The sequence below is a fragment of the Triticum urartu genome, chromosome 6, assembly GCF_003073215.2.
Source record: "Triticum urartu cultivar G1812 chromosome 6, Tu2.1, whole genome shotgun sequence".
Classification (NCBI taxonomy): Eukaryota; Viridiplantae; Streptophyta; class Magnoliopsida; order Poales; family Poaceae; genus Triticum; species Triticum urartu.
The window spans coordinates 501,690,012-501,715,639 of record NC_053027.1 but is presented as its reverse complement, the minus strand read 5'-3'; positions in this window follow the sequence as shown (position 1 = coordinate 501,715,639).

Sequence of the window (25,628 nt, the reverse complement as noted above, 5' to 3'; positions counted from 1 at the left end):
CTTTCGTGATTTTACGACCCTCATTTACTTGCTTCGGCGCTACGACCAAGGAGGACCCAGAAAACGCGCGGTAGGGCGTCCCACATCAGGAAGAATATATGCGTGCACCACCCGGGAGGACCCCGAAACCGCGCGGTAGGGTGTGCCATGTCTCGGCACGGAGGAAAAATGTGCGTGTAAAAATATACTGTATCAGACGTAGTACCTATGGTTCGACCTCGGGACCCAGCCAGTCAGTTGAAAACACCCCACTAGCCACACAGCTTCAGCATGCAAATGTGGCACAGAGGATTGATGTGGTTAGCTCCATCTCGACCAGCCACAACATCTCTTGTTCTAGGCGATTCTTCTATTTTCCAAGTTTTTTTAGTTGTAATAACACCACGGCAAGCTAACGCCGCTCTTCGTGTGTGCCCGTGCGAAGGTTAGACGATGGAGAGAAGAGAGATTGAGATCGCAGACCTGGGACCCACCAGTAAGTGAGATAACGGTCATGCACGTGTTGACGAGGCACTCCCTCTACTCTACTTAACGCAAGTACTGTATAAAATCAAGTTATGGGACAAAGCCAACAACCATTTGTTTTTTCAGGCTATCGACTTACGCTTTGTAGTCCAGGTTGCCAGTTCGAATATCGTCTTTCAGATTTGTTAGTTTTAGGTCCAAATTTGATTAATGACAAGTGGGACCCCCGTGTGTTGTTCTGATATTTGAGTGTAGGATGGTTTTTTTGAACAAACACTTTGCGCAGTTAGACAAGTAATGGCACGAGTTACACGTTTTTTTGCAAGTTTACGAACAAAAATGACAGCGGCATAGAATATCACATCCACCCCGCAGGTTAGATACCATGGTGATACGAGTTTTTACACCGTTGGAAGTGAGATCCAATGGCTTGGGAGTAGTCTTTGTAATTATGCACAATTTCCAAACTCTCCAAAGTTTTTTTTGTAAATAAAACATCCAGGCCTCGTGTGTGCCGCTGCATCTTCGATCCAACGGCTCCCCGGTGCTCATATTAGGTGTTCCCCGTAGCTTAATTACCCGCTACGGTGATTGGAGTAGTTGTGAGCCGAATGCTACGAAAATATAATCTAAACCGACCGGAATAAATGCCTACACAAATTAAGGTTGGAGTGCCCCTCGCAATGTAAATAGCTCCGGCTTTGCGAGGGATGGAGAGGTAGTAGCTTCAACGCGTGGAAGATACGGTGTGAGAAAGCAAGGTCAATCGAGAGACATATAGATAGAGAGACAAAGTGAGTGTGGTCCAACATTCATTGAACGAATATATATGCTCTGGAGAGATATTGTCCGATTGAGCTTTTTGGCAAGGGTGAGGGATGTAAGATAGAGCTTGATAGATGATCCAGTCACATACGTGTAGATATATTTTGTGTGTGGGAGGAAGCAAGGTCAACCGATCACATAGGGTCGCCGTGCGATCAAAAGAGTGAGACGGGTTGGAGAGAGTGACCTAGATAGACGATGTGCGTGAGAGAGTATACAATGTGAATAGGTCGAATTGGGCTCAAACATGGTGACATATCTTTTTTGTACGAAAAAGAGCAAGGTCAATCGAGACATACGGAGAGAGAGAGATTGAGTGAGCGTGGCCCACCATGAGGTCGAAAGAGTGGTGGCGGCTTGGATGGACTGACCTAGATAGACAATCTGCATGAGATAGTATAGAGTGTGTCGATCGAGGCCCGAATAGGGAGATATATCATTTGTGTGTGAAAGAAAATGAGGTTAAATGAGACTTAGATAAAGATAGCGAGATTGAGCGAGTGTGGCCCGCCGTGCGGAAGAAAGAGTGAGACAGTCTCGAGGGAGTGACCTACAACGTGCGTATGTGCGCATGCACGAGAGGTTGGGCGGCTAGATAGGCAATGCATGTATTTAGCGCGAGAGGGTGAGAGGGAGAGGGGAGAGAGAGCGGCATGGGGTGCAATGGCGGGTGTGTGAGGTAAATACATTTGGTAATAGAGTGGAAAAAGGGGTTGTGTAGTTGAGAAACTTAGAGATCGAAACATGGAGAGAAAGAATGAACGTGTGTTGGAAACCGATAGCTTCCTAAGGTGGTTAGGAGAGGAAGATTGACCGATACAGGAAGTATGTAGCGTTTGTGCGGGGGGGGGGGGGCTAAAAATAACATTTGAATGTACATAGTACGAGACTTAATATCGATGTTTCAATTTGGTGTACATTGTAAGATTTGAACCGAGGACCAGGCATATGGGTAATTATTTCGAATTCGTGCCATACTAAGTTTCGAAAAGTTGACATTGACTCAGTTTGTTGTGCTATTTTGTAGGTCATATGTTTGAATCCATCCAAAAGTTTTCTCACTACCATGGTGTTCATCATATACATATGAATTTGTATTAAAAAAAGTAGCATGGATACAGTGAAATGCGAAATCCACGTTAGAATTGGAGATCCCTACGTGACACACACTCTAATTCAAATAACTAACTGAGACACACTCTAGTTCAAATAACTAGTTATGTGACACACACTCTAATCCACGTTAGCGTGGGTACCGTTTCGATTTTTTTTTCAAATAACTCCTCATTAATTAATTTATAGTACTCCCTCTGTTCACTTTTATAAGACCTTGAAGACCTTTCAGACAATGTGCAAAACAGATCATTTTAAGTTGTCTGAAACGACTTACAAAAGTGAATGGATGGAGTATCTCGTTTCGAATGACTAATTATTGCAAGGAAAACACGGGCATGGTAATACATATAGATTTGTTTGCAAATGAAAGAAGATTCGTTTGCATTCTCAAATGTACGCGCACCAGGCAAACCAGGGTCGTGTCGGGGTGGACACTGCTTTGGTGCCTTAAAGGCAACTGCCTTTGGTTCACTGACATATGGGCCAGCCACCTGTTGGGCTTTGGTGCCTTAAGGCACCGAAGCATAGTCCTGTCGGGGTGGTCGCGTGTGTCGAACGGACGCGTAGCACCCAGCCACCCACCCCCCTCCCCGCCCCCAAAAAAAGGATGACGATAATATAAGTTCGTGCTTCCATGTTTCGGATTGAAATGTCTGGCGGCCCCAATTCCAGCCCTGCAAAATCTCTCTTCTCCACCGTCCCCTTCCGCGCCCAGATTGCTCAAATCCCTAATTCGCCGCAAACCCTCGAATCGCCCCTTGTCTCGTCTCTTTCCCCACCGTTCCCCACCTCTGTGCCGGACGACAACGACGAAGACGACGGTCGCGCTTCACCACCGCACCGGAGCTACCTCATCTACGCCCTCATCCATCGCACCGGGTGGTCCACCGACAATGTCGGCCGCCGCAACCGACGTGCCTCACAGACACCGAGTTCCACCGCATCAGGTGTGCTTCACCGACACCGTCTCCCAGCTCATCGGGGCTACTTCACCGAGCACATCATCGCACCTCCGCCCCCCGAGGCCGTTGGGGCTTCACCAACAGTCTCGTCCACCGCATCATAGCGCTCCGCTACCACTCAAGATCTGCATCCATGCGCGACCAGCCAACGCTAGCGCATCACCCTCAACGGCTCTGAAGTGACTCGCACTCTAGCTAGGCGAGCATGCCCAAACGCCGACCCGAACTAGGTATCCACACATCACTCCCTTGTGCACTGTTCCGACGATGTTTGGATATCCTTTCACTGCTCTCTTAGCTTACACGCCTATGCCACTCTGACCTTAACTCTTATTTCTTCTAGAGATATCATCTGAAACAAGCAAATCCATATTTTAGCGAAGCATGACGGCGCTACGGGATCTGGTACACATCCTGCACACCCGTATAACCTTGTAAGTATCTATCCTCCGGTACAACATCAAGGTCGATTCCTCTTATTTGATCAACCATACGCCGTGTCAAAAATGCAGAGGGGGATGCAAGCAGCACAAGGCATGCACATCCAAGCAAGTGGTAACATGGACTTGTACATGCAACATCCCAAGCGCAAGAAGAGCTGCAGTGAGCCTGTACAACGAGCTAGCGTAAGTCCCTGCATTTCATTTAATTCGTACTGGCATTCGTGTATGATTTGTGTGCAGTGGCTGATCCACGAATTCAAGTTACCAGGGGCGAACATTTAACTTAAAAAATACGAAGGCACTTGCACTCCGGAAATCAACATAACTTGAGAAATGTGAAGCTACATGCACTTTGAAAACCAGCTAATGATCCAAAGTAGTTCAGATTATAAACACTAAATGATGCAAGCACCAAAAAACACAAAATGCAACATGGTGTACAAGGACTACAAACATGGTCTGTACCTGCTTGAATTATTCATTCTCTGGCTAAAAATATCGAAGTGTAATTGCATGTATAACCAATGCGCAAACTGCATATCAATATATCTATCCTGCACAAGTATGCCAATAGTTTCAAACAATAGATTAGAAAAGTATTTATGCTATGTTGTCATGATACGGGGACTTTCTGGTAGATGGCCTCGATGTTTCCTCAAGCTATGAAAATGCACTATAATTTGCTTGTCATCAATGCCTGCAAATCTCTGTCTCTCTCAACATAGTAGATCATCATTAGACACTAAATCCTTCAATGAGCTTGCAAAATGCTTGCATTAGATCCCTCATTAGACACTATCTGTTCATCACCAGGAGCATGTAAAACGTTTGCATCAAATCCTTCATTAGCAGTCTGTTCATTAGACACTTCAGGCTCAGGAACAACATGAGCTTGTATGTTTGCACCGGAAACTTGATTAGATACATCAGATTCAGTCAGTTCAGTAATGATTGGGGGAGTTATAAAATAAGTATAAATTGGTTTCATTTTCTCATAGATTCCCTACATACAAGCAGTTTTACAACACCGTTAGGTTTAACTATTGGCCAGAAATTGAAGAGTTGAATTAGATATAATCAGGGATGTGATGTACCTGCTCGTTGCGCATGCTACTCTTGCAAGCTGCGACTGTCCGTTTGCGCAAGCTCGATGCCATGCCCATGCTGCCGCCGCTGCCTCCCATGCAGGCTACACCCAGGGTTGGATCTTCATCTTCTTGTCCTTCCGTTCGCTTGAAGCCCGACGACCGCCCTCCAATGAGGGCGCGAGGAAGTGTTGTGTCGGTCTGTCCAACGGCGGCTAGGTTAGGAGCAAACCAGACTGGAGGCTGGAGCGAATGAATTGGAATTTTTCCTGCTGTCGATCGATATGGGAGGCGATCGTTTGGGCCGCGAGCCTGCTATAGGGCCCGCCTTGCACTTATTTTATTGGCCCATCCAAATTGAAACATTTTTCTTCATTTTTACATTGCCTGCTCGTGCGTTGGGACGAACAAAACTAGCATGGGCCAACCTGGACGACTCAAACTATGTGCACACTTTCCAGCCACCTGAGGCGGCCGCCCATACCAGCCCCTATGGTGGCGTCGCCCCTTTTTGCGTGTATGATTGGATAGTGAAAAATATTCCAGTGGCGCTTTTGATTTACCCACAGAATGGTTGAATTGCTTGTTTCTATGAACTGAGTTCGCCAATAATGTGAAGGATGCTAGTCTTTTCATCCTATTGTAGATTGCTTAGATCTCGATATGCCAAAAGTAATCGCATGAAATATACAGTAAAAGCCAGTGTGATGTGTTTGGCTACAACTAGTCTGACTACACGTCCTCATATAACATATCAAGGACGCACCATCTTACCAGATTAACCATTCGACTTACCCATGCAGTGTGGGAAGAAAGAAGTATTGGGACTGCGTATCCAAGCAATTGATGCCATGGACTCCTTCGTACAACCTTGTAAGTGAAAAAGAAGTTGCAGTGTGCCTGTACAAAGAACTAGCGTAAGTTCAGTTACCTGCTTCTCGAAATTTTAGTTAGCCACTTATTGCAAAATTGTTCAATTGCGTTGCTTGGTTTAATGTAGTTTGCTAATGATTACATAATGGCACAACCTGTTAATCATATTGTAGATTGCGCCTATCTATGTGTTTGATACTTACTGTTAAGAATTACCGGTTTTCCTTAACTTAAATATCTACTTGTTTGTTTAACTGCTTTGCTGCTGCAACAACGGGTTACAATGATGTTAATAACTACTTTTTAGCATCCGATTGAAACTCTTTAATTCCTTGTTTGTTTAACTGGTTTGCTGTTATAACTCCCAGTTGAGATGTTTTGCTAACTTCAACTTTTTTGAATCCAATCGGAACTTTAATGGCAAAACAGGTTAGCCCAAGATCAAAGAGCAAGGTCCCCACGGACGTTGCATCATCCCACAGCAGTGGCACCGGCCCAATCGTGCATTATGAATTGCCAACTGCTGATGCTCTAGAGGCTAAACTAGTGGTAGAAAGAGATTCTGCTTCTGCACTTAGAGATGAAGTTGACATCTTGAGGAAGCAAACAGCACGATCACAAGCAGTACTCAAGACAACCATTAAATATTTGGTGGATTTCAAAACAAAGCAAGCTGAGACTGACCAGATTGTTAAGGTCCTGAAGGAAAAAAGGAAATTAAATTCCTACTTGGTAAATCATAGGTGAAATGTTCTTTCCATAGTTGAATAACCTTTGTGTTGTCTGTTCATGTAATCAATCAAACCATTTGTTTTAGAGATCATGTAATAATTGTTTTTTTGTTTTTTGTTTGTAATTTTATTTGAGCACAAGTCTGTATTAATTGATAAGACTCGGAGACATTTCATTTGGATTGCTGTGCCAGACCTACAAATATGCCAATCGGGCTGAATGTACATTCAGCAATAGTAGTATAGATGGACCATAAGTGGCACGCATCGGAAAGGGCCAAGATGCTCGCTAAAAAAAGGATGCTGTTGTAGCCAAAAAAAGTACATCGGCCTGGCTTATGTATGTTAGTTGATATTATTGATCCATATACTCTATAAGTGTTTATATGTCTGGTAGTTCCGTACATTCTTGGTTGATTGACTCGGTATTTGAATCTTGATACATCGCTTGTATACATATCTAAATGGGAGTACACATTATGCTACATGTGACATTTGAGTTGGACATGAAGTGTTCCAAATATTCGAATTCACCTTAAACTGGATTCTAGTTTCTGAATTTGAGTATCGGCATTTGTAAACCATATTCATATATGACAGTGGAATACATCTTTGCCGTCCTTTTGAAGATATATAAAAACACATAGAATGATTTATAAAGATTCATATAGGAATACAAAATGGATTCGAATTTAGTTGCCAGGGTAAATGTGGATGCTTATTGTCCCGAAAGAAACAGCAAAATGTCCACTCCCACATCGGCTGCCCGAAGCCAAGTGTTTGGGAGATGGAAATTACTATCTACCCATTACACGCACAACCCATCGGCCCGATTTCCACTGCTCTAAATAGGGGTAGGTTAGTAACTTCAATTAGACGTGACACGACCGCCTCTGAGCCCATTCCGACACGGTGGGCATCAAACATGGGCGGCAAAACTCATTTGATTCAAGCTCATCCGAAAGACCTCTGTTTCTCCGTCCATTCCCCATTCATACACAGTGGGCGGCAAAACACCCTCTCCTCATCCGAAATAGATGTAGGCTAATATTTTAAATAGGGGCAGATGTGTAACTTCCATCAGATGTGACACAACCGCCCTACCTGTCAGCCCCGTTCATACACCGTGGGCGCCAACCGTGGGCGGCAAAACACCCTATCCTCGCCCGAAATCGATGTAGGCTAATATTTTAAATAGAGGCAGATGTGTAACTTCCATCAGACGTGACACAACCGCCTACCTGTCAGCCCCATTCATACACCGTGGGCGTCAACCGTGGGCGGCAAAACACCCTCTCCTCGCCCGAAATAGTTACCGGCAAATATTTGGGAGATGCGAGATTACCGTCCTATCCCCAACCGACGAGACGTCCTAATTTGAAACGGGGGATAAGTTCGTAAGTTTCCCATATTTCAGACAGGCGCGTCCCAAAAACATGGTTCCCCGTACCTCTCCCTCCATTTTCCCATTCATACACCATCCGCACTAGAACACCCCATTCCCACACCAGCCTCCGTCCGCTACCCCATCCATCACCGCCGTCCTCCACCACATCCATCGCCACCGTCCTCCACCATGCCAGAGCGCCTACCAAGACCGCGTCATCCACTGCTAGAGATGGATGTTTCTCATCCACGGCGACGGACCAATAGCCTTGCATCGCGTCCTCTCGCTTCATCGGCGTCGTCTTCCTCTTTGTCGGGGCCGCTCACATGACCTTCTCTTCCACCGCAACGGGACTTATACCCCGATGCACCCGTCTACCGTCGCATATCTGCTTCAATGCCACCGACAGCCATCGCACCCCCGATGCCTACACGGCGCCGCAAGAGATGTGGTACTTCATATCTCCTCAACTTTTTGATCTCAACCAGAAAATAGATCTTAACTTGGTTACTCTACTTTCTTTTCAGCTCTTAGAATTTAGTTCTTAGTTCGAAGCAAACAATGGATGCTAAATATCATTTCTCCGGTTTGCAGCTTCAAATCTGCCATGGCACAGCCATAATACAGTTTAATTGATCATGCTTAGGGTTTAATTGATCATGTTGGTTCCGTGGTGGTTTCTTTAATAGAAATCAGAGGGGAAACCCTCTTTTGCTAAAAAAATATATGCTTAGAGTTTCCCCCTTTTATGATCACTATACGATCAGAATACATGCTTCGTGTCACAATAACACTGCTCCACCCATCAAGCTAAACAAGCTTAGTTGTTCAAATACGAATCTGATATTATTAAAACAGAGTTGTTTAATTGGTCAGCTAAATGTTCCTAAATTAGTTTTGAAATTGCATGTTCGCCGCTCGGGTGTGTATCTCTGTGTGTGGTCTGGTCAGCACGGTTGGGGAGGTGAACTTTGCATATGCATGGGTTTATAGGGAGACACTCTCCAAGTTGAAACCGCAATGCATTCCATAGATAATCTGACTACTTTTTATGTTTTCATGAATCTCAGATTCTGAACAGCATCATAATGATTATGAGCTTGCGCGCATGAAAAGAATAAAGCAGAACAATGCCATGGCTGTCAAACTTGGCATTAAGGGACTGAAATCAAGTCTGGATGCAATGCAATGCAAACACTCTCCACCTACATATTCATGCTCAGAATATGATCCTAACAGTGATTCTGAGCTAGAGGGAGACCTAAGTAAATGTAGCTCCCTAGTGGAGGAGTCAGAGGAAGATGCCCTATCTTATTCACCCATCAAGGTACTTGCTCTAACTTTCCAAGGTTACATTGCTCGCACATATCTTGCAACTGATGCTTTGCATTGCTTCTACTTTGTTGAACTTCCATTAGCTTAGTTTACACATCGTGTATGTGAATACGCCTTGCCTATCCATTTTCAGTACATATTCCATCTGTCATCATACCATATTTATCCATTCAAATGTTGTTCTTGTGTATCAGACGTTTAAAAGGAAGAGGGCGATTGCTGATCGTGGAGGAGCACAAGCAAAGTATTTGGAAAAGGTAGTGGCACCTGATAAATCAAATAGCCCATTAGGTGTAGTTGCAATATCACCTGACCCACAAAATACCCCAACTCTATTAGACTCTAGCCCTACTACACTGGTCATTTCTGATGCCCCAACTCAGCAGACCCCAACTGCAGCAAACAGTATGATTATGCCAGTTGACATAGCACGAGTTGTACGATGCAAAACCCCCATTCCAGCAAAGAGTACACCAAATCCAGTTGCCAAATCCCTTTTCGAACCAGAGAGAGCCCCAATTGCAGCAAATAGGACCCCTGTTCCATTTCTTCCCATTTGAGAAGACGAAGCTTATGTTGTTGTCAGGAACTTTGTGCGCATCTTTCCTTCATGGAAAGATTATACCGCAGACATAGAACAATTTCCAGTCTTCCTCCGCAACTTACGCGTAAGTAATGTACTAATGTTATTCATGGTCATTACTGCATATGTTTCTGCTGACAAAAGACACAAGATTTCCTCCTTTTAAATAGGCGAGGCGCAAACTGGATTGTGATGACGAGCAAGGGTTGGTTGCGCTTTTCAAGCACTTGTTGATGAAGTATCGTTCCTACCTGAGGCAAGCGCACTTCGATGGCAAGCCTCTGAACAAAATTTCTGTAAAGTCTCCGGTGCTATATTTATCCGACGGTGACTGGAATAATCTTGTTACACATAGGTCTCGGCTGCAGCGTAAGGTACTGTCTATGATATCACATCACAATTTGAACTACATTTCTGCATTTGCCTTAATGTCTCACTTGTACGAAAACTGTTAGCAGAAGAACATTCGTTCTCAAGGGACCACAGAATCTCGCAACTATACTGCACATTGCATTGCTCTTGTGAGTACCTCTTGCCCTGTATGACCATACTTACTTTCATAGTTGTTTGATTATGTAGCATCACTGCACATGTTAGCCTAGTAATCGTCCATTTGGTGGACATTATAAGATCCGTATGGACTCTTACATAAATTTAGAATCAACCCAATGCTTTTGAAGAGGTTTAGCTCTGCAGTCCTCTTGTAAGGACTGAACGTGGTCTATCACTGTACTTACATTAACAGCTACTCCCTCCGTCCCATAATATAAGAACGTTTTGTACAGTACACCAGTGTTCAAAACACTCTTGTATTATGGGAAGAGGGATTGGTTCATTTTGTAGCATTCTGCATCTTATCTCCCTCGCCCACCATTTACTAAAAAAGATCAGATCTATATTTAATCTTACCAACAAGTAGAATACACAGACAATGCCAGTGCAGAAGTGTAGCCCATTGCTCTTGTCAGTACATTTTGTCCTGTAACGCTTGTACTTCCAGGGGTTGGTAGTTGATTATGTAGCATCAAGATGCATCTTATCTTCATTATCCTCTATCCCTTCCAGTATTATCATATCTATAAATACTCTCTACAAAATGTAGAGTACAGGCAATGCTTATGAAGAAGATTCTGTGCTGAAATTCTTGAGTTATCCTTCCCTTGCCATGGAGAAGGGCATTATAAAGCCGGTGTTAACTGTTAATGTAAGTCAGTCCTTCTAAAGCCTTTATCCTCAACTGTTGTTTAATTTTCTCATACTCCCTATTGTTTACTGCTGTTTAGTTTGTTGTTTCTACCAAAATGCATGTTCGTAAGAACCGTAAGTTCTAAGTTTTACATGTAAAACCAAATTCCTTATTCATACCATGCACATTACTTAATACTCCCTATATGTATGCTTGTTTTTGTGGATCTATAATCCAATGTGTGGTGAAGCAGCCCACGTTTGCACCTTGTCATCTCCTGTTTTATCTTACTGATGTGGCTGATGATATGAACAACATGCCATGCACATTATCCAAAATAAATACAATGATTTTCTTTGCCCTTCATCTATGCTTGTTATGTTGACATGGTAATCCAGTAGTGTGGTGAAGCTCCCCGCATTATGAACAATGCCAAATTATGCTATTGATATTTTGAACTTTGTAAGTGCATCTAGTGCCACCCCTAGTTGGTTTTGGAGTATTGACGACAAACCTGGTTGAGGGACTAATGTGTTTGTGAGAATTGCAGGATAACACAAGTAGAAGTCCCTCATTGATTCGGTTTTCCTACCAGAGATGACCCCTAAAAATGTATGAATACTTTGAAGTCAAAGGTGGTATGTGAAGACATTTACATTGAAGATTATGACAAGAGAAGACATCGCGTGAAGACTATGGAGCGCGAAGACTTAGTTGTTTTGTCATTCTTTTTCTTCTTTGTTGAGTCATAGGAACCACCATACTATTAAGTGGGGTCCAAGTGAGCCAGTCAGAATGACTGAAGTGATGCTTAACCAAAATCCTATGTCTTCGAGCAAAGACAATGAGAGCAAATCTTATCCAGAGTTGGATAAGTCAGCTTTGCTTGTAGCCCAAGTAAAGTTGCCGTGTGTGTTTGAAATCTGACCGTTGGAACACGTGTCAGTTCCTTAGTGACCCAGGGTCATTTCGGACAAATCAGGTCGGGTTGCCTAGTGGCTATAAATAGCCCACCCCCTACAACCATAAACGGTTGGCTGCTCAGAGTTAGTGTACGGCTTTTGTCGTTTGAGAGCAACCCACCTCGAAGCCTTTGAGAGAGAATTCCTTGCGAGGACAAAGCCCTAAACACCCAGAGCCAAAGAGTGTTAGGCACCACTGAAGTATTCTTGTCTGTGTGATCTGAAGAATTATTACACTTGAGGACTGTGTATCCTCCAGCCGGTTAGGCATCATGTTCTGAGCATCCAAGAGTCATTGTGGATCACAGGTGAACGAAGTCTGTGAAGGTTTGGGAGTCTACCTTGAAGGCTTACCAGAGTGACTGGGCGAGGACTGGGTGTCCTTAGCTCAAGGGGAATAAGGTGAAGACATGGTCTTCTGAGTTAAATCTCAGCCTCCCTAACCAAACGTATAGTTTTCATAGCAACTGGAACTGGTCCAACAAATCGTTGTTTTCTACGAGCTACTGGTTCTATCTCTCCCATCTCTTTATTTACAATTGGTCCTTGTGAAGTCATTGCATGTCTGCATTATCTTCTGTCTTCACAGAGCGACTGCTTGTTCTGATTAGCTTCATACTATCTTCCATCCTGATCCATACTGCCTAGTTGCTATTAGTCATTGTGCCTTCACTTCATTGAATACTTGACTATGGCTTGTCTAGTGTAGTCTACCTTCCGCTGTGTGGTAATAGGTTTATTTCTATCGTTTGTCTTCGAAACTTCCATGTTTTGAAGACTTCCATAAAAATTGCCTATTCACCCCCCTCTAGTCGATCACTAGCACTTTCAATTGGTATCAGAGCAAGGTACTCCCTTGTTCTGTGTGATTCGGTTTAACCACCTGGAGTTTTAGCTATGTCGACTGCAGGGATAATCAAAGTCTCTGCTGCATGCCCAGTCTTCGATGGAACTGAATATCCCTACTGGAAGAATAAGATGCGCATGCATCTTGAAGCCATTGATGTCGACCTATGGTATGTCGTCAAGAATGGCGTGCCCAAGGCTGGTGAAGGTGTCACCGCTGCTGATGTCAAGAAGTTCGTTCAACTAGACTCCACTGCCAAGAACATCATCTGTGGTCATCTGACCAAAGGGCAGTATGGTCGTGTGAGTGCTCTGGAAACATCTAGGCTAGTCTGGGACTGGCTCTCCAAGGTCAACGAAGGCGTCTCAACCCAGAGAGATCAAAGAATCAGTGTCCTTCGGAACCTCTTCAACCGCTTCAAGAGAAACGACAATGAGAATGTTTAGCTCACGTTTGATCGACTCACTGACATCACAAATGAGCTTCAAGCCCTCAGCACTACTGAGATTAGCAAGCATGAAGTCGTCAAGACACTCCTAAGATCACTTGACAGCTCGTTTGACACCCTAGCCCTGATGATTCAAGAACACCCTCACTTCAAGACACTCGATCCGTCTGACATACTTGAAAGGCTCAACACACATGAGTTTCAGCTTTCTGAGAAAAGAGACATCTATGGTCCCAACTATGGGCGAACTCGTGCCTTGAAGGCAAAAGCTGTTTCCTCATCTGAAGAAGAATATAATTGTAGTTCGGATGATCCTAAAGACATTGGAAAGGAGCTTGCTATGCTTGTGAAGAAGTTTCAGAAATTCACCAAGAAGAAAGGCTTCAGAAAGTCCTCACGATCTAGCTCAAGGAATGATGAAGCTTCTACTCATGACTACAAGAAGAGAACATGTCACAAGTGCAAGAAACCTGGTCACTACATCTCTGAGTGTCCGAAGTGGGACAATGAGAACAACAAGAAGAAGAAGAGCAAGGAATATGATTCTGACGACAAGAAGAAGAAATACTCAAAGTCTTCTTCCAAGTCATCCTCAAAGTCTTCATCACACAAGAAGAGCTCATCTGGCAAGGCTCGTGCATTTGTTGGCAAGGAAATGGATTCATAGGAGGAGTCCGCTTCTGAGGAGGCAGAGGTGGAGTCTGAGGAGGAGTCCGATTCTGGCGTTGCAAGTCTGGCTACAACATACGTTGCCAAGTCCATCTTCAACACTGAAGACAATGACTTCATCACCGACGCCGATGCAAATGACAAGCACGACTCCGCTCCCACCTACTGCTTCATGGCACGCGGTGCCAAGGTAAGCACACGCACTACTCACTATCAAACATCCAGTGAAGATGACTCTGATTGTGGTTCCAAACCCAGCTACAAAACACTTGCTAAAATTGCAACTGAACAACAGAAAGCTATGGAACATATTCAAAAACTGTTAGACAAAAGCGATGACCTGTTAGACGCTGAAATGACTCGATCTCAGTCCTTAATTGAAGACATAAAAAATCTTCATGTTAAGTATGAGGAACTTGAAAGTCGTCATGAAACGCTCTCAACAACTCATGAGAAGGTTTCCTATGATTATCTTTAAAGGAAGCAAGATCTTGAGAAATTGAGAGTGGCTCATGAAGATCTTCAAAAGGAAAACGAGTCACTTCGCGCCAAACAGATCAGTTCCGCTCAGGAAGGGTTTGAGCCACCATGTCTTAAATGCATTGAGCGTGACAACGCTACTTCTGTTGCTGGATGTTCTACTACTGAGCGTGACAACGCTACTATTGCAATATCTTCAACTGTTGATGTGGTAACTAACCCCTCTACTGAGGATACCACTGCTATTGCTGATGAAAATGCTAAGTTGAAGACATTGCTTGAAACAGGGATGTACAAAAGTCTCAAAGGGCATCAGACACTATGTGATGTCCTCAAAAGGCAGATCCTGAACCGAAACCCTAGGGAAGAGGGTGTTGGGTTCGAAAGGAAAATGAATGTTGATGGCTCTTACTGGAAACCTGAGCAGTGCGCCAAAACCACATGGGTTGCTGCAAAGGAACCTTCAGTGGATCCATCCACCCTATCTGGCCTCACTTGTGCTAATCCCATTGTTATTGATGAATCCTTTGATGCAAACTATAAACTATTTAAGAATCAGAATGGTGAAGTGTTTGCCAGGTATATTGGTACTAACTGCAGGAATGGGCCACCTATGAAGAAAGTCTGGGTGCCGAAAAAGTGTTTGGATAATCTTCCTATGAATGTCGTCATGACACCACAAGTGAAGAAGACAAACCCCAGACCACAGGCTTCATATGGTCCAAAGGCTTCATACAGACAAAGGACTCACCTGAGTCGCACTAACGCAAATGTTTTGCAGGGAAACCATACTCAGGCCTATGAATATGAGCGCGTTTCATCAAACCGCCATGTTCATATGACCAAGAACTACTCTACTTATTCCTATGAGTACTATTGTCCTCCTGAAAGACTATTTGCTAGGGCTCCAAAGCCAAAGTTCTCAAATGCTGCACTCAGACTCATTGCTTCGAAGCCACCCTTGAAGATGTGGGTGGCTAAGAAAGCTTAACTCTCTTTTGCAGGGAAGGGTCTCCAGCCGAAAATCAAATTCGTCTGAAGCTATTGCTCGGGACCTTAAACATCTTGTAGGGCGCAAGATCAAATGCCCAAATGGTCTTATTATGTATTTTGTTGCTGAGTCGCTTGCTACTTGTCCTATCAGTCCTAACCTCGATCTAAGCTTTCATAATCCACTTGCTCGTCAAATGTTTATGCTTCACAATTCTCTTCGTGAAGCCTATCCCCCTAACTGCACAGTAGGGTATGACACCAGCTGCTTCAGAAGGGATTATTGATAGTAGGTGTACTAATCACATGACTGGCAAGTGAAGTCTTCTCATGGACTCAACTTTACGTCCATATGACAAGAGTCACATCACATTTGCTGATACTGGTAAAAGCAAGGTATTGGGTCTAGGTAGAGTTGCAATCTCAAGGGATCAACACATGGATAAAGTGATGGTTGTTGAATCCCTTGGTTTCAACTTAATGTCTGTCTCAATGCTTTGCGATTTAAATATGATTGTGATATTTGGAAAATATCGTTGCCTTGATCTAATGGAATCTGACAAGTCTCTAGTCTTTGAAGGGTATCGGAAAGATGATTTGTACGTGGTAGATTTCTCAGCAGGACCACAGCTTGCCGTATGTCTTCTAGCAGAAGCTTCAGAATGCTGGCTCTGGCATCGGAGACTAGGGAATGCTGGCATGAGGAACTTGCACACTCTTGTAAAGAAGGAGCATGTCATAGGCATCGAGGGAGTCAAGTTCAAGAAGGATCACCTATGCGGTGCCTATGAAGCTGGAAAGATGACGAGGGCTAAGTATCCCTCGAAGACAATCATGACAACGACTCAACCCTTCGAACTGCTACACATGGTCCTCTTCAGTCCCACTCACTACTCAACTCTTACTACTACTGCTTGTCTCTATGGCTTCGTCATTGTTGATGCTTATTCAAGATATACATGGGTGCATATAATCCTCTACAAGACTGAAGTGCAGGATGTCTTCAGACGCTTCGCCAATCGAGCCATGACCAACTATAGCATCAAGATCAAGCACATCAGAAGTGACAATGGCACTGAATGCAAAAACACTGGCCTCGACACTTATCTTGATACTTTCGGCATCACTCATGAGTTCTTAGCTCCGTACACGCCGCAGTAGAATGGCGTCATGGAACACAAGAACAGAACACTTATTGAGATGGCCCGGACGATGCTCGATGAATACAAGACTCCAAGAAAGTTCTGTCCTAAAGCCATTGATACTGCATGCCATATTATCAACTGTGTTTATCTTCACAAGCTTCTGAACAAAACATCCTATGAGCTCCTCACTGGTAAGAAGCCAAATGTCAGTTACTTCAGAGTATTTGGTGCCAGGTGCTGGATCAAGGATCCACATCACACTTCAAAATTTGCACCAAAAGCACATGAAGGTTTTATGCTTGGATACGGAAAGGATTTGCACTCCTACAGAGTCTTCAACCTCTTTCACTATAAAGTGGTTGAAACTATGGATGTGTGGTTCGATGAGACTAACGGCTCGCAAAGAGAGCACCTGCCAAATGTGCTAGATGAAGTTCCATCCAGTGAATCCATCAAGCTTATGGTAACTGGAGAAATCATACCGTCTGAAGCTCAGCCTGAAGAGGAACTCATCATCTCTGCACCTGATCAACCTGAAGACAATGCTCAGCCTAAATACAATCCTTTTAACGATGGCAATGATTAGCAAGAGCAAAATCTTCGTCCTATTCATCCTCGGGTTGCAAATGAAGTACAGATTGAGAGAATAATTGACAACATCAATGCACCGGGTCCACTCACTCGTTCAAGGGTAACACAACTAGCAAATTTTTGTGGACACTTCGCATTTGTCTCAATATCTGAATCAAAGAAAGTTGATGAAGCCTTCATGGAACCTGAATGGATTCAAGCTATGCAAGAAGATCTTCAACAATTTGAGTAGAATAATGTATGGGAACTGGTCAAGCGTCCTGATCCTCGTAAGCACAATATCATAGGCACTAAATGGATAATCGCAACAAGCAAGATGAGCATGGTCAAGTTATCAGAAACAAAGCTCGTCTCGTCACTCAAGGATACACTCAAGTTGAAGGAATTGATTTCGATGAAACATTTGCTCCTGTGGCTAGGCTCAAAGCTATACGCATACTGCTGGCCTATGCAAATCATCATAACATTCTTCTGTATCAAATGGATGTGAAGAGCTCTTTTCTCAATGGTAAGATTGAAGAAGAAGTGTATGTTGCACAACCGCCTGGCTTTGAAGATCCAAAACATCCTGACATGGTTTATAAGCTCAACAAGGCACTATATGGCCTCAAACAAGCCCCTCGTGCTTGGTATGACACACTCAAGGACTTCCTGAAGAGCAAAGGCTTCAAACCTGGATCTTTGGGTCCCACACTCTTCACGAAGACATATGATGGTGAACTGTTTGTGTGCCAAATATATGTGGATGACATTATCTTCGGCTGCACAAACCAGAAATACAGTGATGAGTTTGGATATATGATGCAAGAGCAATATCAGATGTCCATGATGGGTGAGCTGAAGTTCTTCCTTGGTCTTCAAATACGTTAGCAACGCAACGACATCTTCATATCTCAAGAGAAATACCTCAAAGATTGCCTGAAGAAGTTTGGAATGCAAGACTACAAAGGCTACACGATGCCAATGCCAGCTAAACACCATCTGGGTCCCGACGACAATGGTAAAGAGTTCGATCAAAAGGTATACCTCTCCATGATTGGTTCTTTGCTTTATTTATGTGCATCTAGGCCAGATATCATGCTTAGTGTTTGCATGTGTGCCCGATTCCAAGCGGCACCAAAGGAATCGCATCACTTAGCTGTGAAGCGAATTCTTTGATATTTGGCTCACACCCCAACACTAGGATTATGGTATCCAAAGGGCTCAGAGTTTGATCTAGTTGGATTCTCGGATGCTGATTATGCTGGTGACAAGGTGGATCGCAAGTCTACATCAGGCACATGTCACTTTCTGGGACGATCACTTGTATGTTGGTCTTTAAAGAAGCAGAACTATGTATCTCTCTCCACTGCTGAATCTGAATACATTGCTGCTGGATCTTGCTAAGCGCAGCTTCTATGAATGAAGCAAACACTCAAAGACTATGGCATTCATCTGAAGCAAGTACCACTCTACTGCGACAATGAGAGCGCCATCAAGATTGCTAACAACCCAGTTCAGCACTCGAAGACAAAGCACATTGAAATTCGTCATCACTTTCTTAGAGATCATGTCATGAAGGAAGATATTGATATCATACACGTCAACACTGAAGAGCAACTGGCAGATATCTTCACAAAGCCCTTGGATGAGAAGAGGTTTGCAAGTTACGGTGTGAGCTAAATATCTTGGAATCCTCAAATGTCTTGTGATCAGGCACACATCCTAACACTTATGCATGTTGATGACTTAGATGTGCAACACACGAAGTAACGTATGTCTTCAATCAATGAAGATTTACATTCTAAGTGTGAATACATTAACGTGGAATTGACTTTGGAGCGCCACGATAATTGTGTGCCGTGTCTGGGTCTAATATTTCCTATACGGTGGGTAACGCCACCACCAAACTCCTGTTTGGAATACTTTCTGTTGGTGTTACATTTGCAAAGTCTTCGCTTTCTGTTTGTCTTCAATGTAAACATGGCCTCATGTTTATCTTCAATGTACTGATTTGGTTTCTGTCCTCTACAACATTCACTTATAGCTATGTCTTCTTGTTGAATCTTTTGAACTAAGTGAATGTCATCGGACCCTAACCCCTCTATGCTTCTATCTTAAGTCTATCTATCCAAATCATATGCATTCTATTGAAACTGTCAAAATGTCTTCTCTGCATCCTTGTCAGCAGAAGACACAGAGACAAACATTAATCTGCTTTCAATGCTAAATCCTTATACCTGAAACCCGGAGAAGTGGGAACGACCACCCGACAATCCAGGCGTGCGTGGAAACGTGGAACAACCTCCAATATGTTGCATGATCGCCACGTGTCCTTCAGATGTGAACCGCCAAGGGCACCTGTGTAATAACACCATGCCGTCCCTGTCCCTATAAATGCACGCCTCACCCCAGTCATTATCTATTCTTCCACTCTCGCTCAAACCCTAGCGCCACCGCTAGCCCTCGACGACGTCGGCGACGAAGCGCTTAGCTGCCGTGACCTCACCAACGCCGTCCTCACGCCGGCCGCGGACATCGTTTTCTCCGCCGCCGCCGTAGGTGTCCTCTGTCGCCAAGTTAGGGCACGGAAGATCGAACTGCTCGGCCTCCTCTCCCACTCCGTCTAGCAGTTCCTCGTGTGGTAAATAAAACCTCCTTTTTACAGTCCTTTTTATCCGATAGATTCATCGTTTTCAACCACAAGTGGTTTCTGTTCACACAAGTTGGATCTATCTCATACTGCATCTCATAACATGCCTAGTATGTTCACTTATGCTTCACAAAGTAGTTAGATTCCTCACTTGTACTTATTCATGGATTCATACAAATCTGGAACCAACTCTCTACCTATGAGTGAATGTCTTCGCACTATGAGGTCATTGTCTTCTAAACTGATTTATCTTCAAAATCTTCTGAGAATGCATATGACCTCTTCCCCTTCCTTCGCACCTTTAATGCTGTCACATGTACATGTCCGTGGGAGAATCCCTTGGTTCTCATAGTCCGCATTCATTTGCAGCATTCTTACAGCATCATATAAATTCTCCTGAAGCCAGTTCTTGTCTGACCAGTAGACGAAAGACTTTGACAGTGTTGAAGCCTTTCAGTCTAAACTTCATGGCAACAGAGAAATCTGCAAGGAAGGGTGGCAGACAGCGCCGTGGAAACACCTCGAGAGATTTGCCTCCTGACCTCTATGAGCTGTACAAGACAGATCCATAGGAGGACTACAATTAGCGGAAAACCCGAATCCAATGGATTCGAAGATATTGGGCAGAACAATGGTTCAAGTACAGGTTCGTGACCCAAGAGTATGCTGAGAAAAATGCCATCAAGAGACCGTGGGGAGACATCTTGTACAGAAATCTTCAACCCAGATCCAGAGCTGAAGCCATTGAACAATGCTTCTATCCTTGCATGGTCCGTGGACCACAGCCTGCCGATGCAGACACATCTTCATTACTATGGTGCCGTGACGACAATCTGTTCAAGCACAACTTCCAGTTTTCCAAGAACTCGGCCAAAGAAAACAAGAAGTCACGGTGATTAGACTTCAATCCAGGCCCCTCTGCTCCTCGTGCTGACGGCACACGCAAAGCTGAACCCAATCTGGTTGGGCCCTTCTATAACTTAGAAGGTCTCATTACTCACATAAAGGTTCAAGGGGCAGTCATGGATCAACCTGCAGACGACGCTGATTCTGACGAAGCGCCTGCACCACCGAAGCCAAAGAAGCTGAAGAAACCTAAATCTTCGAAGCCTGCCCCTGCACCAAAGGTTTCACGGGCGAAGCCTCTGGCCACTGCACCTCCTGAACACAGTGTGCAGTCTGAAGATCTGTTACGCATCTCCAAGCCCTCCAAAGTGAATATGCCCATGCAACCCACCAGCCAAGCATTGACCCCTGCTGCTGTTCTGCGCAACGAGAATGGCGCCATTGATCTATCCAGCGACGACGATCTTGGCGATGACGCTCTTGAGCAGTTGATCAAGAGCAAGCAAGAGGCAGAAATCTTCAATGACCTTCCTCTCTTTGATGTGGAAATCTTAAACAAGTTCATTGATGAGTGGTTTGACAGCCCAAACGTCAGCTTTGATGATCTTCAGCTTCCCATTGGTCTCAGTGTTGCCTTCCACGGAGCCATTGCTGTTGAGCTGGCTCTAGCTCAGATAATTGTTGAGCTGAAGCATAAGCTAGATTCTGAAAAGGCTCAATTCAAGAAGCATATGGCCAAGCTCAATGTTGAAGACATTCAGAACTTCCAGGTCATGATGCATGAGCTCAAGGAAGCATTCCGCACGAAACGCGTAGAAGCCAATGGTTCTCGTGAACGCATGAAGGATCTTGCTGCTAAATGTGTTCAGGGATATAATGAAGCTGAAAAGCGCAAGGCTTTGGGGCGACCAGGTATCGACCCCCAAATGGCGGCCAAGAAGAAAAAGAAGCCAGCTGTGGCAGAACCCGAAGCACCAAGGCAGGAAGAACATCACACTGTCTTCCCAGCCAGTATGACAGGCTCGAAGCCTAAGGTCCTCACAGTGGCTTCAGAACTGAAGAAAACAAGGGCAGCTAAAGCCGAAGCCAGAAAGCGCAAAACCAAGGCCACCACTGATGATGCTCCTCCAACCAAGAAACGGAAAACCAAGAAGAGAGACCGGGCTGCTCCCACAGAGCCCCTTGATGTCGAGCTAATCTCAGTGGCTCATCCTGCGTCTGAACATCAAGAACGCCAAGTGATAGTTCATGAGCCTGCTTCCACAGAGGCTCCTGAAGCTGAAGACAATCCAGCGGTTGACCCTTCCGCAGCTGAAGACATTGGTCCTCACAACAATGTTGAAGATGATGAAGTCCTTCCTCAGATCGAGCACCAGTTGGTATCATCGCCTGTGCTCACGCACAACGAACTCATAAGCATTGGTCGTCCTCTGACGCCAACTACTCAGGATGCATCGTGGGCTGATCACCCACAACGACAAGACACCCCAAGTTCTCTCCAACCACAAGTCCCCTCACCCGTGCAAGATGACGATGACTTTGAGGCCCAGCAAACTCCATCTCCGCAAGCGTCGCCAGCATTACGCAGGCTTCGCAAAGGACCAAGGCCCCAAGTCACTCCCACTGTGCACGTGTCAGAGTCTGAAGTCAAAACGGCTGAAGATATTCCGGATGCATCAGCCGATGAAGAAGAAGAACCAAGAGTTGAAAGAGTTGCTACACCCCCGTCCCACCAAGATGTTGTTCTCGAGGAGAACGTGTCCGACCCTCCAGCTTCTGAAGTGGAGGTTAACAATCCTGAGGCGGCCATCAACATCAACAGTGAAGCCAATGACGTTGTCATGGCTGAAGCTAATGTGGTTCCTGAAGCTCATGCGGTGCCAGAAGTGCAAGCACCTGAAGCCACTGCAGCGCCCGAAGCCAATACTGAAGCACCTGAAGCCAATGTGGTCCCTGAAGCCCATATCAATGACAATGTCAATGCTCCTGTACCCCCTCCAAGACCTCATACAATTGAGCTGGCATTTGATCGTGGTCAGCCTATTATGGTCCGATGGCCCATTATGGTTCCTCCACCTGCTGCGGGTCCATAATTTGACTATCATGTCGAGCACAGACCTCCCGTCCAGAAGCCCAAGCCAAGACTTCCATGATTCCCAGGCACTACAACTTCACCTGGGGTCTTCAATGTGATTGGCTTCGTGGCACATAACACCTTCTTCAATAGCGCCAAGAACCCTTACACCAAACCTCGCATTTCATCAGATCGGTTCTGGAGCTATCAGCAGCGCAACTACTATTCCTGCGTCTTATACAATCAAGGTCGCATATTTCCACATATGCGTCTCGACACTGAAGCTATAGCTGGCCTGCCCTGCCTTGAATAAGCGTTGGATTGCTTCAGAGACGCTGGCCTCCTGTAGTTTGTCACAGATAAGGAACACTGGAATGAAGAGCTTCTGCTACAGTTCTATGCAACTCTTCACATTCGAGGCTACAACAGGGATCCAAAGACTTGGGTCCTTGAGTGGATGATAGGCAATGTCCATCATGAAGCCAAAGTTCTTGATATCATTGAGCTCACATGCCTGCCCACTCCTGGTGAATACTATGAGCCAGGTTGTCAACAACACCAGAATGCTTTAGAGAGCATTTTTCAGAAGCCAGAACCCAACATGAGTAAAATGCTGAGCATGATGAAGCCGTTGCCTCACGACGCTGATTACCCATCTGAATTCTTTATTGAAGACCTAGAGTATCTGCCTCGCACCATTTATCATATCCTCAGAAAAACTCTATGGCCTGTCAAAGGACATTCGTCTGCAGCAAAGCTTGAAGGAGCAATGAAGACTTTGATTTTCTACATCTTCAATGGCATCAGCTTCAATGCTCAAGACTTCTTCATTAGGCAGTTGGCTGCATCTGGCTCCGACATTTTTGGTCTGAAGTTCTATGCTCCATGGGTAATGCGCCTTATCAAGCTTCACTCTGCCATCAACTATCAGCCGTCTGCGCGCAATCATCTTGTCTTCTTGCCAGAGGTTGATCTGTCTGTTGAAGCTATTTACCCAGAGCCTGCTAAGGATCCCATTTATCTTCACAATGCTGATCACCAAAGCTTCACCCAGCCCATTGAAGGAGTTCAGGCAGTCTCACGTGTTTATCCCTTGGCTGGCAACACATGTGCCCCTCGCGCTCAAACTGACGCCACTGGAAGCACCATTGCACAAAGGCCTCGAAGGCGATCTCGTGTTATCAATGACCGAGAGCTTCAGATGCAAAGCCTCTTGGTGGATGTCAACCGCATTCGCAATCTTGCCACCAAGAATGCCTTTGTCACTCATGAAACCTGTCGGAGGTCGTGGAAGAGTTTGACTTTGCTTAGTGCTGAAGCTGATCTGCAGGACGATGGCTTCACCGAAAGATTCAAGTTTGACTCAACTCCTCGAAGAAATGTTCACTTGCGTCGGACTCCCTCACTTGAAGACTCTGACTATTCGTCCTCAGCTGTGACAGTGAATGCCAGAGTCATCGATGACCAAGATGATGCAACTTCACCTCCTCCAACTTCAGCGCGTGTCGACACTGCACCAAGTTCTTCTGCACCACCGGACCTCGACGACGACCCTGCTGCCTCGCCTGCGCCTCATGGGAACGAGTAGGCGCTCTATGTCTTTAAACCTTTTTGGTCCTTACTAACAAAAGGGGGAGAAGCATATGAGTTGATAGTCTTCAAGCGGGTCCATATGGGTGGTTGCTTTACCTTTTGCTATTTTTGCCAAGTGCTTAAAACTCTTGCTTTTCGATACATTTGGTTCTTTGAGTTGTAACACTTAAACTCGATGGTCGTCTGCTACTTATTTGCTATTCGGTGATGCGATGATAAATTCCGCATGTGCGATGATAACTTCCGCACTTAGGTCATTTTGCAGACGTCCATTTTTCATTATGCATGTCATTGTCTTCGTTACATCAAATCATGCATGATGAATTGTCATCATAAGTTGAAGAGGATCTCCACAAGTACAACCTTCCATGTGCATTTGCATTCCAAGAGCAAATTACTTATATGCACATCTTCAGGGGGAGCCTTTGCCACTTATGAAGACAATACCCTATCCTTTACAATTTCACATATTTTATTCCCCGTTGAAAACTTCAACCAGTTTGTCATCAATCGCCAAAAAGGGGGAGATTGTAAGTGCATCTAGTGCCACCCCTAGTTGGTTTTGGAGTATTGACGACAAAACTGGTTGAGGGACTAATGTGTTTGTGAGAATTGCAGGATAACACATGTAGAAGTCCCTCATTGATTCGGTTTTCCTACTAGAGATGACCCCTAAAAATGTATGAAGACTTTCAAGTCAAAGGTGGTATGTGAAGACATTCACATTGAAGACTATGACAAGAGAAGACATCGCATGAAGACTGGAGCGCGAAGACTTAGTTGTTTCGTCGTTCTTTTTCTTCTTTGTTGAGTCATAGGAACCACCGTACTATTAAGTGGGGTCCAAGTGAACCAGTCGGAATGACTGAAGTGATGCTTTACCAAAATCCTATGTCTTCGAGCGAAGACAATGAGAGCAAATCTTATCCAGAGCTGGATAAGTCAGCTTTGCTTGTAGCCCAAGTAAAGTTGCCGTGTGTGTTTGAAATCTGACCGTTGGAACACGTGTTAGTTCCTTAGTGACCCAGGGTCATTTCGGACAAATCAGGTCGGGTTGCCTAGTGGCTATAAATAGCCCACCCCCTACAACCATAAACGGTTGGCTGCTCAGAGTTAGTGTATGGCTTTTGTTGTTTGAGAGCAACCCACCTCGAAGCCTTTGAGAGAGAATTCCTTGCGAGGACAAAGCCCTAAACACCCAGAGCCAAAGAGTGTTAGGCATCACTAAAGTCTTCTTGTCTGTGTGATCTGAGGACTTATTACACTTGAGGAATGTGTATCCTCCAGCCGGTTAGGTGTCGCGTTCTGAGCATCCAAGAGTCATTGTGGATCGCCGGTGAATGAAGTCTGTGAAGGTTTG